Source organism: Sus scrofa, chromosome 13 (genome assembly GCF_000003025.6).
Source record: "Sus scrofa isolate TJ Tabasco breed Duroc chromosome 13, Sscrofa11.1, whole genome shotgun sequence".
Classification (NCBI taxonomy): Eukaryota; Metazoa; Chordata; class Mammalia; order Artiodactyla; family Suidae; genus Sus; species Sus scrofa.
Window position 1 is genome coordinate 44,780,937 of NC_010455.5, and position 16,108 is coordinate 44,797,044.

Consider the following 16,108-nt stretch of genomic DNA (forward strand, 5'->3'; position numbering starts at 1 on the left):
CTGTGGCTCTGGTGTAGGCCGGTGGCTACAGCTCCGATTCGACCCTAGCCTGGGAACCTCCATATGCCGCGGGAGCGGCCCAAGAAATAGCAAGACAAAAAAAAAAATAGTTTATCAGAAAGGAAAACAGAGACTATGATTGAAAAGCAAGTCATCCTCTGGTCTCTTTAATCCTAATATCAGAAAATGTATCTGTAATTACAGCCTGCAGCATTTTAGAAACCAAGAAAAAATTTCTATTCAAAAGCCCACCATTCAAGCATGATTAACTTTAATGGATCTAAAATACCCTGAAACCTCAAAGGCCCTTCTCCACAGCTCTACCCAGGCAAGATGCCCATTGTCCGTTATTTGGGCAATTCCAAGTTGTTAACTGAGCAGGACCATGAAAGGCCATCCCGGAATAGACTCCCCTCATTGCCATGTCCTCTGCCTGCCTCTTGTCGGTAGATAAAACTAGAGCCTCCTAGGTCTCGCCTCGGTTCCAAAAAGTAAATTTCAGAGAAAGAAAATGCAGGAAAAAAAAAAAAAAGCTTAGCCAATAAACAAAGTCAAGGATTATAGATAATATTCTGAGCCCAGTCCTTCTCTCCAGGTGGCAGAAGTCCCCACAAACACTTAGAACCTCAGACCAGAATGTTGATGTTGACTCCCAATTACCTCAAAATCAATCAAAATAAAGTCCATAAGCTCATCATCAACCTTGAAATTCCCCTCCCTTCACCCATCTTCTATAACATTTCTCCGAGAGAGTTCAGGGGAATTTGTAAGTTTTAAGCACCAGCTGCCCTGGAAGCTTTGCTTGGCGCCCTGCAATCAACACTGCACTTGCCTTCAGCACAACCAGGTGTCAGTAGACTTCAATGCACATGGGCAAGCAGACTCAAGCTGGGTTGGTAACAATTGTTGGTACTGAAAGAGTACTTAAGATATTGGGTTAGAGATGCCAAGATAGAAGTGTTCGAGTTTTATACAAAGTCATCCACTTTCACATAAACATTTGTTTCCAGAGTACAGCGTTTGTCTTAATTATCCTCATACCTTCAGTGATACCATTCTTTGAATTAAAATTGCAGCCAAGTAGACACCACACTAGGAGCTCATCAGAGCAAAATTGGCATGGGGTTTAAATCACTTGGGAAAGATGATCCTTAGCCAATTTATCGCCAGAGTTGGTCTAAGGAAAGATGTGGCTTTCTGACACTTAACCCAGGATTTCCCTAATGCTAGTCAAATCCGACACAAGAGGAGTTATTTTTCACTCTTGCGGACATATGGTCTCCTAATGATGCTTCATTAGTTAAAAAGGGCATCATCTGTTTTGTCTTCCAGAATCAAGGTCTTGTCTGGGCATTTTTAAACATATATTTCCACGAAACTCCTAAGTGTTTGGGGGCTACTTAGTACTGATTCTTATAGATAGGACCAGCATTTCTCAAAAGTCCTGTGAAATGTTCTGCTGAAAAAGTATTTTCTACCCAAGTTTGGCAAGTCCTGCAAAGGCTATTTCCCTTATGGAGGATTTTTTTTTTTTTTTTTTTTTGTCATTTTGCCATTTCTTAGGCCGCTCCCGCGGCATATGGAGGTTCCCAGGCTAGGGGTCTAATCGGAGCTGTAGCCACTGGCCTACGCCAGAGCCACAGCAACGCCGGATCGTTAACCCACTGAGCAAGGCCAGGGAGTGAACCCGCAACCTCGTGGTTCCTAGTCGGATTCATTAACCACTGCGCCACGACGGAAACTCCTATTTCCCTTATGGAGGATTTTAAGTACACAAGGGACTTCGTCATTCCTAGTTATTCTTTATATACCTGGACTTAGTCTAGGATTGGTATATGGTACTTTAGTGAGAAATATAGATTCAATAGTAAATTGTGCAAGAAATCCTTCAGTAATGAAATATTTACCTTCATTTAGCCTATTTCCCCCAAAGTTTTGACCAAAGAACTTTGTACAGGAACACCGTAATAGAAGAGGAACAGAAGACCACATTAAACTGCTTCCCTCATTCTCTGGAGTATATATTCTACTACTTTAGCCCTGAATACCAAGAGTTCAACATTAGAGAAATGTTGCTTGGGCCCAAAGAGCTCCATTTAAATTCCTTTAAGAATGTTCCCATTCCATGGTGCTGGGTTAGTTATGACTTTTACCCATTGTAGCGAAGTTTGCTTTCAGCTCAGAAACTTGAAAATAACCAGAGCTAAGACTGGTAAACTAAAAGTAACTGAATGTGACGTTTTGCAGTAGCCTTGGGATCTAGCCTACGTGAGCAAGAAGAAAGGTTATGCTTCCCTTGAAGCACAGGTGGCTCAAATAAGCTTGCAATCCATTTCTACCCTTTCACCTTGAAAGCTCATGCTTCTCCTTTCTCTTAGCATTAAAGTCTAAATCAATCCTACCCCTAATAAAGATGATTCTCCAGGATAGTCTGCCATCTCCTCGGATGGCTGGCTTTCTGAGTGGAGTTGCTGTTCCTTGCCAGAACCCCTTGTATCTCTTGACTTACTCGCCTGACCTGTAGCTAGCAGCAGAGGCCTGGACTCTATCACACTATGTATTACATTCACAGACCACAATTTGATAATGATAGTGGCTCCATCCTTCTCTTAATATTCACCTTAATTCCTTCAATAAGAGTTTTAAAGAAACTTACAAACTCAGCTATTTAAAAATAGACATCCGGAATGGAAATCTACTTAGCATTTTCTATTTCAAAGGTCAATGAAACGTAAGCAATGAGACAAAGAAAATGGTTAAGCCCTTTTGCCCCAGAACCACCTATGTCACAAGTTCTAGACACCTACTACAGATGTTTGAGTAGTTTACGGGTCCAGCTTAAAACAAAATACCACTTGGGACAGCTTCTCATAGTCTTACAGGCCTGTCATCCTCAAGACCCCGTTAGTACTAACTTCTCCCTTGCTAGGGGGTTTAGCTACCTTGCTTTCCTTTGGCTCCCCTAGCACATTCTGTTCCTTCTCACCTGAGGGTCTTCAGCCAGCTGCCTTAGTAATCATCTTCCCTCTCTTTCACCTAGGTAATTTTTCCTCAATCTTCAGAAATGGGTTCAGGCATCATCACCCACGAAAGAATTCCTGGGTCTCTCATCTTATAACATCCTCCGCTTCCTAACCCCTGTAGGTTTCATCACATTTTTATCAAATAATGGGGTAATTATTAGCTTAATGGCTATCTTTCTCTATGGACTGGAAGTTCCCCAAGACATAGATGGTGTTGATCTTGTTCAGTACTTCCTGAAGTCCTGTATTTGATGGATATTCATATTTGTTTAGATTTTGCAATTAAATGCAATTTAGAGAATTCCATAGAACCTATGTGAATTAACAAGTATTTTTTTTCCCCCTCCTTAAACAGGACATTGTTTTTACTAAGAGTGAATAGTCAGCGCACAGTCAATTGTGGAATCCACTGGAGTATTTAATAAGAGTGTTAGTTTTATGTAATCAAAATAGACCTTCAGTTCAATTGTACCTGATTCACGAATGAAAATAATCATTTTCATTAGTTATCTCTGGCCAGCATTGGTTAAGTACTTGAATTCAGCTGCAAATGCTCTGGGTGCTAAGAATAATGAGAAGACTGTTTTTAGTGACCCCTTTCCTCCAAAAATAGGTATTCTAAGCCAAAAGCGAACTCATGATAATTAGGACTGATTAGGGCCTAAAAAGTTTCATACTACTAAAGTGAAATACTGTTGACCAAAGTGGTTTTTACAAGTCCTGTCCTTTGAATTTCCTTTTTTCTCTATTTCAGGATTCCGCAAGGTTATTCTCGCTCATGTTCAATGCAAGCAAGGTCGATTTGGTGGCTCTGGGTTTCTACAAACCTTATTCTCTTGCCCTTCCCTTTTTAGTCATTTTTCACAATCACCGTTCTTGCCCTTTTAAACAATTCATAAGGCTGAACAACAGGAGAATGGCTGAAGACAGGAGGTAAGACCACTTAATTTGGGTCAAAAAAAAAAAAAAACACCTATTTTGATTTTCTATAAGCAGTTTCTTCCCTTTCTTCCACCTTTTTTCTCTACATCTTTCCTTTGTATTTTCTTAAATACCTAATGGTTATTTTTAGTTGGTACCTCCTACTCTTCTGTGGGTTTTCAAGTGCCTGTATGCCTAACCCATGTTCCTATCAAAAGCTCGATGTTAAGACATGATCAACAATTCATTAAACCAGGATTTTGTTTATATTTGTCAGATCCCACATAAGATTTTCTCTTCACGATTAAACAAAAATAAAAATTTACAGCTTTCACAATTAAAAAGAATTTGTCAATAGGTCATAGGAAGCTTAAGAGATGCAATGAGGGAAAAAGTGCTACCTCACAGAAGTCAAAATCCCAACAGGTTGAGGAGAACTAGTTTTGCACTGGAAACTCTCCCATCATTAGATTCACCCTTAGAATTTGGACAATCTTCAAAGTCACTTAGTACTGTAAATTTCAGTGTTTTTAAAGCAGTGAAACCCATTTTTTGGGCACGGAATTATGATAAGTGACAAACTGGAGCTGCTTGGGTTGACTGAGGGTGTGGGATTTCTAACCTGCCCGTTTTCCTTCCTCTTCCCCTCCCATCCCCTCAGTGAAGTTCAGGGCCCATTTTGAAAGCCACTGACCTAATTTTAATCATTGCTGTAGGTGAACATCACTTTTGGTAACCTTTTTGACATCCTCACGTGTGCTTCCCTGATGCCTAAAACTCAGTAAGTAACATTCTTATTGCCATCCTTCAACCTCTTCCCCAAAATCTCAGCTCATTAGTTTCAGTTTAGGCTAGTTGGAAGAGTATCACCGTGCCTTCTGTAACTTCTCATTTTCCTCTAAGGAAAGCTGAGCTTCTAGTTTTTTGCAGAAAGAGTATTCTGTTGAATCCCTTCAAGCCCTGTCTCTCTCTCCACAGATTAACTCTGCTCTTTTGCTATCTTTAGCTGCATTCTGCCTTGGTAGAGAACCGCGACCCTTAAAAGTCTAAGCAATTTTCAATTTTGTTGAAAAAAATTAGCCTGTATTTGAGCTTCCCCTCAGTACGGAAGCAGTTTCATCTTGTTCTGCCACCCTCAGCAAGCCAAAGGGCTAAAACCCAAAACTTTTTAGTAAAAAGAAAGTTTCCAAGAAAGAAGAAGAAACTTCACCCCCACCCTGTAAGAGCCGCAGCCTGGGAAGAGGCGGCATTTATAGGATGCAGAGTAAATCAGCTGGGCGGTCTGAGGGGTGCGGAGAGTGGGGGCGTGGAAAAAAGTGATTGGGAAAAGGTGCTAGAATCATTGTTCTGCGCAGGCGTAACTTGACCACAGGTTTCTGCCTGCGCAACAGGAGATGCTCAGCACCACCAGAGGGTAGAGTATTCAGCCTTCTGACGTCAAAAAGTCGCCCAGCTGACACTGATGCATGCTCAGTTGGAGTCAGTGGGCCTATTTGGGCCTAGCTGGCTCAGCTAGGTCTAGACACAGGTGACTCGAGGATCCTGAAAAACAACTCAGGTAATGTCTTATAGTTTAGGCTCTAGGCGGCCTGGAGGAGAAACAAGGCTTCTGTAGGAACAATGAAAACGACCTTGATGAGTGAAGGCAGGTTTCAGGTGAAATGGATATAACTAATGCCTACCCACGCTCTCATCAGGGTCTTAAATGAAAGTACTCTGCTCAGAGGTCAGGGTTTAGAAAGTAATTTGAATCTTTCTTTCATTGGGGATTTATGAACACAGACTCAATATGTGTTGTGATCTTGAAAGGACACACTGTTAAATTTGAATTTCATTTTATTTGGGGTGGATTGCCCATCCCAATCCAAAAGTATTTTTTAAACTGCTCAGGATAGGAGGATCCCTAAGGAATTGGAAATCCATGTCTTTTCTGAGGAAATCTCAGATATGTCAATCCTTAGGTCTCCCTTTTTATCACTCATTTCCTATTTAGCATCTTTATCACTCCAGTTATTTCTTTGTGGTTAGTTTTTCCCTAATTAGTTTTAAAATTCTCAAGGGCAGGGCCATGTCTTATACTCACTGGAGGGCTGAGCAAACTGTAGAGATGAAAAATTATAAAAACTCCCTAGTTGATAATTCTGTCCTCTAGTAGTTACTATGATGCATGCTGAGGTTATGCTGTCTGTATTTCTCCATTATTCTCTGCAGACTCTTACTTATTTCTTTAATACATAGGCCAAAAGGGGATAGGTTAAAGTATGGAAGCTAATATTTACTCACCTAGTGTGTGCCACATTTTAACACACGTGCTTTGTGTTTTACGTCATTATATCCTTCCAACAATTCTGAAATGTCAGAATTGTAATTGTAACCTTTCTTTAACAGATGGAAGTTAGCACTGGAATCCAATCTTGTTAGAATTCAATGACCATACCTTTGTCTCCAACCTACAATGACCCCTGGGATCCCATAAAAAGTACCCCCAAATCCTTTGCTCTTTGCATCTTGAGAGAGTAAAACTTAGTTCTAAGGACTCTGTTGTTGAAAGATGTTTTTCCTTGAGTGAAACAAGGGGCCAGAAAGGATCCCAGCTGAAAGCTTGTGTTCCCCAAAATGTGTTAACAAAACACAAGTTCTTCAAAATGTGTTAACAAAACACAAATAAAGGTATTATTTTAAGAGTGATTTTGTGTGTAAATAAGTTTGGGTATTGCTGGGTTAAACAACATTAAACTGACTTTTTGGAACTTTTATTAATTCATTCTATAAATATTTATAGAGTACCTGGCACGGTATTATTTGCTAGAATATAGACACCAGTCCTGTTCTCATGAAACTTATGGTCCAGTGGGGGTGACCTATGTCTGTCAAGGAAGATATTTATTTAAAATTTTGGCATGTCCAAAAAATTGAAATTTGGCCAGTGTGTCCAGAGCACCAAAAAGGAGAAAGACAGCATGGAGTCAGCAGAGGTGGGAAGTCCTCACATTACACTGGGCTTTAAACTTCAGAGAGTTTGCTTTTTGTTATACTTAAACCAGAAAAGCCTCTGAAGGGTTTTAAGTGGATACACAATTTAACGTCTTTTAATAGTCACTTGGCTGCTGTGTGGCAATGTAAGTGACTAAAATGGAAGTTCTACAAGGACAGGGCTTAATCTGTCTTATTTGCTGCTTTCGTCAAAGTGGGTCAGTGTCTGGTACCATAACTGGTGTCCACTAAACATTTCTGGAATAAATATGTATTTTGGAAGAGAGCAAGAGTGACTAGAAATCCCATAAGACAGGTATTGTCATAGTCTCGGTTAGAGGTTATGGAGCCTTTACATCAAGATTATGATGAGGAAGAAGAAAAGTCAATGAAATTAAGGACAATTTAGGGGTTTTCTTTCTTTTTTTTGTTGTTGTTGTTGTTGTTTTTGCCACACCCATGGCATATGGAAGTTCCTGGGCCCTGGAGAGAATCTGAGCCACAGCTGTGGCAAGCCAGATCCTTAACCTATCTCCAAGGACTACTTTGGAGAAAGTAATATTAGGACTTCCTGGTGGATTTGACGCTAGAGTTAAACAGGAAGAAAGCGCCAAGAATAATTGAAATATCAAGTAGCTAATAAGTGATGGGTTGATGATTAGGTTATTGTCTCTCAGCTTGCAGGCTGCTCTTCTACATGCTGCCATGTTGTTCTGGGGCTGGACTCTGCAAACCACCTTTCTGCTTTCCCAGCTTCTCCCTGTCAAGCTCTGCCAAGAATGAGTGTGACAAAGACTCTGAAAGCAGGGAGAAGAGCCTGGGTCCTTTCTGGTCACTTTCTGTAAGCTTTCTGCTCCCATGAACGGAGCTCCAGCCTCATCTTCCTCACTCAGGAGAAGCTCTTCCCTCCCAGAGAAGAAGCTAACCCAGTGCAATTTTAAGACACCACAAAACCATCCCCACTGCCCTCCTCTCAGACACACCAGCACTACCAGCCATTCCCACCTCAGGTGTCTGAGCTTCAACTCTAATTTTAATTGACTCTGACCTTTTCTCTTTGTTCTCCAGCTGGTGGCTCTTCCTTCAGTTGCCACTTCCGTAATAACTCAGTGTTCTGTGGTCCTTTTCCATGATCTGGTTAACAACTTTATACTTTATAGGCTCCCAGGAGACTGGAAGAAGGCCTCCTTCCCAGGAATGTGGCCATTCGAAGCTGGGCAGCAAGACACAACGGCTCACGGGAAACAACTGCCTGCAAAGATTAAGCACCTGTAAAGATTAACTGCCCCCTGGATGCCACTTGCTGTTGTTGCACTTCTCTGGTTGTGAGACTCGGACTCCAGCCATCTTATTGTTCTGATTTTTCCCTTCCCCTATAATCTTCCCTGCCACAATCACTAGATCATGGGACTCAACCCCACGCCCCTTCCCAAATTGCATAACCTTCCTTTCATTGTCCTTGCCATGAGTTCCCACCATAGACCCACGCCATGGAGTCCCACCATGATCCTTTATAAGACAAAATTCTCCTCACAGTCAGGGCTGACCCTATCTTGAGCTCAGCCCATCTGTTTCTGATGCCTCAATAAATCTCTCTTGCTTTACTGACTTGGCCTAGTGCACTCCTCCTTTGGTGAACCTAACGATACCTAGCTAACATGCTTTATATTTGAACAATTATCTGTTCAAATCCCTAGTGTGGTTCCTCTTCCCACTGGACCCTGTTCAATGCACTTGGCTTCCAATTTGATTGCATGGAGTATGAGAAAGAATGGAAGATACCCAAATCGAATGCAGAAAGTGAAGAATGTGGATTTAAATATCTTAACTTTGAAGGCCTGAGATAGCCGCAAGTGGTGATGCCAAGCAGGCACTTGGGTAAATAAGTTTAGTGTTCTAAGGAGAAAGTTAAACTTGACATATAATTTGGGAACTCAAGACTTTAGATGGTATTTAAATCCATAGGATGGGATGATTTCACCTAGAAAGATAATGTAAAGAGACAAAGTAATTTGAGATAGAGAAGAAAATGGAGCCCTAGGGCTGGGGTAGCTATTCAATATGCTTATATACATTGTGAATCAGCACTTGCTATGAGAGAGAATCTAATGTATTTGAGGAAACCTTGGTTTAATCTCCCCTTCAGGCATGCAAGGGACGATGCAGGGGAAGGCAGTCTGATGAGCAGCCAGGCCTTGCGGGGGCGGGGGGGTTTCCTCTGGACCACTGAGAACATGTTCCTCATTGCAGGCTACGTTGGACCAACAGGCATTCCTGACCCAGATGCTTAAGGGCAGCCTCCCAGGAAAGGAGACCAGGGAAAAGAATTGTTCCTGCAATCTATGAAGATATGTTGCTCTCAGCTGCAAGAGCTGATCTGCTGGCTGCATAATGTTACCCTCGACTTGACTCCCCCCAAGTTCAGTTTTACAGGTCTCAGTCTTCTCTGCAGCTTCTGGGGCAATTTAAGAAAGATACAGATGAACACCAGTCCCTGACAGTGTCTCACAGGAAGGGGAGATTCCCCTTCAGTGCCTGGTGGATAAGGCCCTAGTGTTAAAAGATATCACTGGGAGGAACTCAAAGCAGCCTAGTGAGCTTGAGAGCTGTGCAGATGGTCTGCATGACTATCTGGGCCTCTTTGGTCAGGCTGGCTGGCTGTAGCCTCATTCCTGACAACATGCTGGTGGCACAAAAGAGTGCAGATGTGAGAGGGTTTTAGCCTGTCATCATCTCCTCAGGAAGAGAGGTAACCTGGCAGCTAAAGCCTGGCTGGCAGGAAAAAAACTTTCAGGGAATCCTTGCCAGGGCCATTTAACACTGAAATCAAAGGGGAAACTCACCCGTAATGCACTAACTTTAAAATGCCTTTCCCTTTCCTGAAGTTAGGGCTATTGAATTCCTCTTTTTCATTTAAAATGAAACCCTCCAAACTGAAAAAGTAGCTCCTGTGTCGTACATTTTATGATCCTAAGCAAAGCACAAAGCAGCTAGGAGATAACAAGATGGGCAGCGGGAAGGACAATCTCAGCCCTGCACCTGTGACGCTGCCCTTCCCCATGTGGAAGTCAGTAGAGTTCTCGGGCTAAAGGCGCTGGCTCTTAGGTCAGCAAAACCAGATTTCAGTCCTGGCATTATCGTTTGGTAGCTGTAGAGCATTAGGAAAGTTTGCCTCTTCTGAGTTTCAGTTTCCTTGATCATAAAACAGAAATAAGAATTTGTACCTTACAGTGCTGTAGGGATAACAAAATTAAGTAACATCTCTAAAGCATTCAGCACAGAGCCCAGCTCATTGTTGATGATCAACAACTGGCAGCTGATGGGAGTAGTTTCCTCCAGGGTGCTGAGCAGCCATATAAACTTCTTTATTAATGGTAATTGCATGTCAAGTTTGTGCCATTTTAGAGAAAACCTTTTAAGCAAAATATTTTTCGTAATAAAGGGACTAGCAATGAATAGCTGGGAGCAAGGCCTTGGCTTTCTAGATGAAAGAGGTCAACTCCTGATTTGGTGTACTTCAAAGTTCCAGATGATTCATGGCTCAGCCAGACCCCAAAGAAAGGAGATAAATGGCAGTACCTAATAATAGAACAGTATCATGAAAATTTAGAAAGACTGATCCAGAAGAGGTAAGAACTGCTGCTATGCCTTGAGTTTGAGAACAAGGGTCTGTCTATTTTAAAATGATCCTCATCCCTTAGACGATGCCTCCTGACTTCCTTCCTCTGAGTTTAAAATCAAATGGTAAGGTGGAATTTATTGGTAGTTTAAAAGAGACCAATCATTTTTTATCTTGATGAGCAAAGAGCATTTCAAAATAAATGCTGGAAAGTTTCCGTTGCATTGGGTAGTGAAAACCCTGTAAAAGGCTACCCTAGATTTAGGCATTGATAACAACTCCCAAATGTCAGTGGTTTAACATGTTAACGTGTATTTCTTGTTGACTCAACCTGCTGTGGATAAAGTACTCCTTCAGGCTGCTGTACTCCACACAGTGACTCAGTGATCTTGGGTCCCTACCTTCTCAAACCCAGGCTCCATACCATGCCTCCAGGACAGAGAAGAGGCTCCAGAATGACACATGGAGGTTTGAGCCTAGAAGGAACACAGATGCCCTCTGCCCCACTTCATTGGCCAATATTGGTCACATCACCCTGCCTAACGACCAGGTGGTTAGGAAGTGTGTTCTGTGGCAAAGAAGGCAAGGAATTCAATGACACAAGCAGACCCTAGTAACACCTGCTGGAGACCCTGAGGTCATTCTGGACACCAGTTTCCAGTCTGTAAAACCTACTCATGTATGAATTTATCTAACATTTCTTGGAAAGCAACTCTGTTCTAGGCCCTGAATGGGGAGATTTTGACTGCTTGGCCCCTTGAATTCTTTGCTGTGTTTTGGAGTTTTCCACCCGATGGATTCATTGGGGAGGTGGGTGTGGTACCACCAGTGGTGGCATCTCATCACATGTGGCGGCCATGGCAGTGTTCTCACAAGGCTGCTACCGTGATTCTGGCCAAGGCTCTGGGCCCACTTGTTCCTGCCTGTTTTCCAAGCCTTGTTTTCCAGTCTTCTGATAATTCTATGAGTCAACAAATAGTCTTTCAGGAGTTCCCGTCGTGGCGCAGTGGTTAACGAATCCGACTAGGAACCATGAGGTTGCGGGTTCGGTCCCTGCCCTTGCTCAGTGGGTTAACAATCCGGTGTTGCCGTGAGCTGTGGTGTAGGTTGCAGACGCGGCTCGGATCCCACGTTGCTGTGGCTCTGGCGTAGGCCGGTGGCTACAGCTCCGATTGGACCCCTAGCCTGGGAACCTCCATATGCCACAGGAGCGGCCCAAGAAATAGCAACAACAACAACAACAAAAGACAAAAAAAAAAATAGTCTTTCAGAAAGTTCTTTCTAAAAATAAATCATTTAGAGTTGGTCTCTGTTGCTTACATCTAAGAACTCGACAGGCATAACCATGTTACTGGTACTCTGCCAGGAGACTGTCCACCTATAAGGACTCTCTCCTCTATACTCCCATAAAATGTCATTTTCTTTTTCTTCATTCTGTGGTGGTATTATGTATACAATGATTCTCCTCCACTACTGTAGGTTGAGTTCCCTAGGAGCAGAATTCATGTCTAAATATGTGAATTTTTGTACATCCCATAATACTTATCAAGGTGCCTTGTCTGTGGTAGCTGTCTGACATTTTTTTTTTTTAAGTAGATGGATTTTCTTTACTTCAAAAAATAGGTAAGGTATCATTCTTGACCTCAAAGATTCTGCTAGGGATCATTCTCGACCTCAAAGATTCTGTTAGGGAAGCCAGATGTGGAAATTAATTATAATTTGGTTCAATTAAAGGAAATGAGTGTCCTCTATAAGAGTATGGTAGAAGATGTGACTGATTTTTACCGGGAGGTTAGGAAAAAAATAAGTTCAGTAGAACAGAAGACAGTTGAACCAAGTAATACTTTTTAGGCAAAAAAAGATGGAATAAAGGAAAGGCCTGGTTTTTCAAAAGGAGGCATGAAAGTTCTTGAAAGTTTAAGAAACTTCAGGTGGTCTGGTATGGCCACAGTGTGGTCTTCAGAGCACTGTAGGAGTGTGTGGCCTGACACATAATGAAGGACAAGGCTGTGGGTCCTTGAAAACTACACCAAGGACTTCGAGCTTTATTCTCTAAGCAAAGCAGAATACTGAAGACACTGAGGAGGGAGGATGATATGGTATTATGACCCATACCATCACCCCAAGAAGTCTAAGCCTTTGGTGGCCATGCCCTTCTCAGGCTATGCACTTCCTGAGTGCACCCCAGATTGAGCAATGGGGTGCCAAGAGGCTCTCCAGGTATGCTGCTTCATTGTCCCCATCGTGTGCAAGCCCTACGGCTTCCTGATAAACAGAGTGACTCCCTTGCCAAGACCGTGATGATTGTTCTTCCTACTGCTCCCCTGGCATGATGATTCTGCAGTTCCCATACTGTAGCCATAACTTTTGCACAGACACTTTCACTATATCCTTTGGCAGAAGAGTCCCCTTTGGGAACTAGACCTTTAAACCCACAAAACCCAGAGATGGGAGCATATGAAGCATAATTTCCCCAACTGTTTCACTGAGAGTGGCACCCGCATGTTCATTGCAGCACTCTTCACAATAGCCAAGACAGGGAATCAACCCAAATGTCCACTGATAGATGATTGGATTAGGAACAGGTGGTATATATACACACAATGGAATACTACTCGGCCATAAAAAAGAACAAAATAATGCCATTTGCAGCCACATGGATGGAACTAGAGACTCTCATCCTCAGTGAAGTAAGTCAGAAAGAGAAAGGCAAATACCATATGACATCACTTATATCTGGAATCTAATAGATGGCATGAAGGAAACTTTCCACAGAAACGAAAATCATGGACTTGGAGAATAGACTTGTGGTTGCCAAGGGGGAAGGGGAGGGAGTAGGAGGGACTGGGAGCTTGGGGTAAATAGATGCAGAATGTAGCCTTTGGTATGTATTATCAATGGGATCCTGCTGTATAGCACAGGGAACTCTGTCTAGTCAATTATGATGGAACATGTAATGTGAGAAAAGAATGTACACATGTACGTGTAACTGGGTCACCATGCTGTGCAGTAGAAAAAAATATATATATAAAGAAATAAAAATAAAATTAAAAAGCCATAAAAAAGGAGAGTGACAGAAGCAAGGGATCCAAGTATTATATGTGTCATAGAGCATCAATTAAGTGTCACTCACTGGACACTTAGAGTGTACCCTGTGATGTGGACGATGGTGGCTCATCATTGAGAAGATGGTTTTTTGAGGTGCCACCTCTACTCTGCCTTCTATAGGCCACTCCCTGGCTCTGCACAATAGCAGCTTGTGGGTGATGCAGCATGAAATATGACTACTGGCTATCTATGCTCCACTTACCAAAGGTGAAGGGATACTCAGAGCCATTTGATCTAGCTTTAGACTCCCATTTTAGCATCTATTTTTCAGACCACCCTGGCACTAAGTCTTGAAAGTTTGGCTCTCTGAGAAAAGTCTTCAATAGTGATTAACATGCAAGAGGTTTATTAGGGAGTATTTGAGGGGATCAATACCTTTGAAAGGGAAGGGAAGGGGAGGGAAAGAAAGTACCAAAGTTGGAAAGTGAGAGAGGAGTTGGGCTATGACACAGGCTCAGCAAAAGCCTCATCCATCCCCACGGTAACTCTGAATTTGGAAGAGTCCTCTAAAGTTGTTCCCTATGGGGAAGGGATGTGGCTGGGATTTCCACCGCTGTGTCTCGTAGATATTGCATGTGGGCTGCCTGAGAAACAGGAAACAATGGCTTTGGGAACAATGGCTCTCTTCAAATAAGGCAATCCTTTAAGTCTAAGAAGTGAACACTGTCACTTAATCTTTCTAAAAGGAAAATAGACCTTTCCCTTTGAAAAGGAAGGTCTGGGACGTCTGTACCATGTGGGATGAGTAAGGAAGAAATGGATGACAAAATCAGAGATAGAATTTTACACAAAATTACTTTTGGCATCTTGAAACAAAAACCGGACAACTGCCACTTAACCAAATATAGGTGTATTTTTATCACAATAGGAAAAAACCTAGAGGTAGGCGGTTCCAAGCTGGTATCACATTTCATGCTAGCAAGGCCTCAAAATACTTTTATCTTATATCTTTATCTTACATCAAGCATGTAGGCTTTATCCGCAGGGCCATGAAACAGTCACTTTCGCTGTGGCTGTTACCTTCCTAATCAAGGCAGGAAGAAGACAGGTGAAAGGTAAAAGCCCCATATGAGCTGAATTTGTCCTTTTCTAAAATGATGGGGAGGAAAGCTTTCCCAGAAGGACCCTACCAAAGGTCATCTCGTTATATTTCAATAGCCAGTAATGGGTTATCTGGCTACTTCTAACCCACATGGATTCAAGGAGTTCTGAGTTTGTGACTGAGCTCATGCTGTCACTTACAGCATCAGATTTCTGTGCATAAGAAAGACAAGTACATCGATGTGGTATGAGATGGCACTAGATAGTCAAGCGGTGTTGTCTGCCATGGGCAGGCAGACACCAGACCATATAGGACCTTGCTATCCACAGGAAGGCATTTGGATTTTATTCTAAATGCAATAGGCAGTCATCAAAGGGTTTTAGGGAAGAGTGCATGATTTAATTTATTCAGGCAGCTGGGTACAGAAGGGTTACTGAGAGGGAGAGAGGAAGAGTGGAGGCCGGCTAGGAGCCTGTTGTCTTAGGTCAAGAGGGAGATGAGATGGATCATGTGAGGAGGGTGGGCAGCAGTGCACATGGGGTTTATGAAGAGTCTCTGAACTATAACAGCTAACTGCCACCTTGGCTACAAAAACCCATTCTGCTTAGAATCCTCCTACATGTGAGCAGAGAAGATCCTGATAGGTAAACAGGGGACCAATGTGATCTCCCTTTAACAGAACCTGTGCTCTGGGAGCTGGAAGCTAGCCTAAGCCATCATGTCATCCTTACCTTCAGGTTGATAAGGGATCATTATCTTCATTTTACAGATAAGGCAACTGAGGCTGCAAGTGACCAGACCGCCCTCTTTCACTAATGACTAAAGGCAATTAATTGAGTTCCTCTACCTTTCTCCTTAGTTTCATTTCTCCTTTATTTTCTCCTCATTTTACTACGCTCTCAAGATTTCCAGGTGTCTTCTTAAGTATCTTTTTATGGGTTAAACTCTGACTGAAAACATTTACAAATAGCAAAGAGGAGAGAACTCCCTGGTAGCCTTATAAGTATAGAAAATACGGTTTCTGGAAGTTTGTCTGCAAATAAATAAATAAATAAAAATAGGCCATCTGGCGCCACCAAGTGGCTACTTCAGAAGTTGCATAAGAAAAAGTAAAATCTGTGTCCTGCCCACCTGAGACCCTTGGAAGGACACAAGGTAATAAATGGTTGACATAAATCCTGGAGTGATGTTACTTCATGAGCTTCTCTGAACCCTGGGATTCTCTCATGCAGATTGGGAGGAGAGGAAATAGTCTTTATAAGCTGGGGGAAAGAATCATTGCTTCAGATCTTTCCTTGACTTGACATATTCTTATCTCCACATAATGAATGAGTCCCAGAGAGTTTCTATGATATATCCAAGGCCCTATAGCTGGTAAGCAGGAAAACTGGGACTTGATCACTTCCTTCTGGTTGTTTGTCC

At 42.3% G+C, this 16,108-nt stretch overlaps 2 long non-coding RNA genes across 4 annotated transcripts in view; one reads left to right on the forward strand and one right to left on the reverse strand.

Moving 5' to 3' along the window:
- LOC106505628 overlaps window positions 1-16,108 on the reverse strand; it is a 178,263-nt gene that overhangs the window by 117,777 nt on the left and 44,378 nt on the right. For all 3 annotated transcript variants that reach the window (XR_002337612.1, XR_002337611.1, XR_001300230.2), the window contains one exon: window positions 7,966-8,169. This is a non-coding gene — a long non-coding RNA (uncharacterized LOC106505628). The remainder of the gene's footprint in view (window positions 1-7,965; window positions 8,170-16,108) is intronic.
- LOC110256260 lies at window positions 3,993-8,521 on the forward strand. Its single transcript, XR_002337610.1, has 2 exons — window positions 3,993-5,502; window positions 8,078-8,521. It is a non-coding gene; the product is annotated as an uncharacterized LOC110256260 (long non-coding RNA).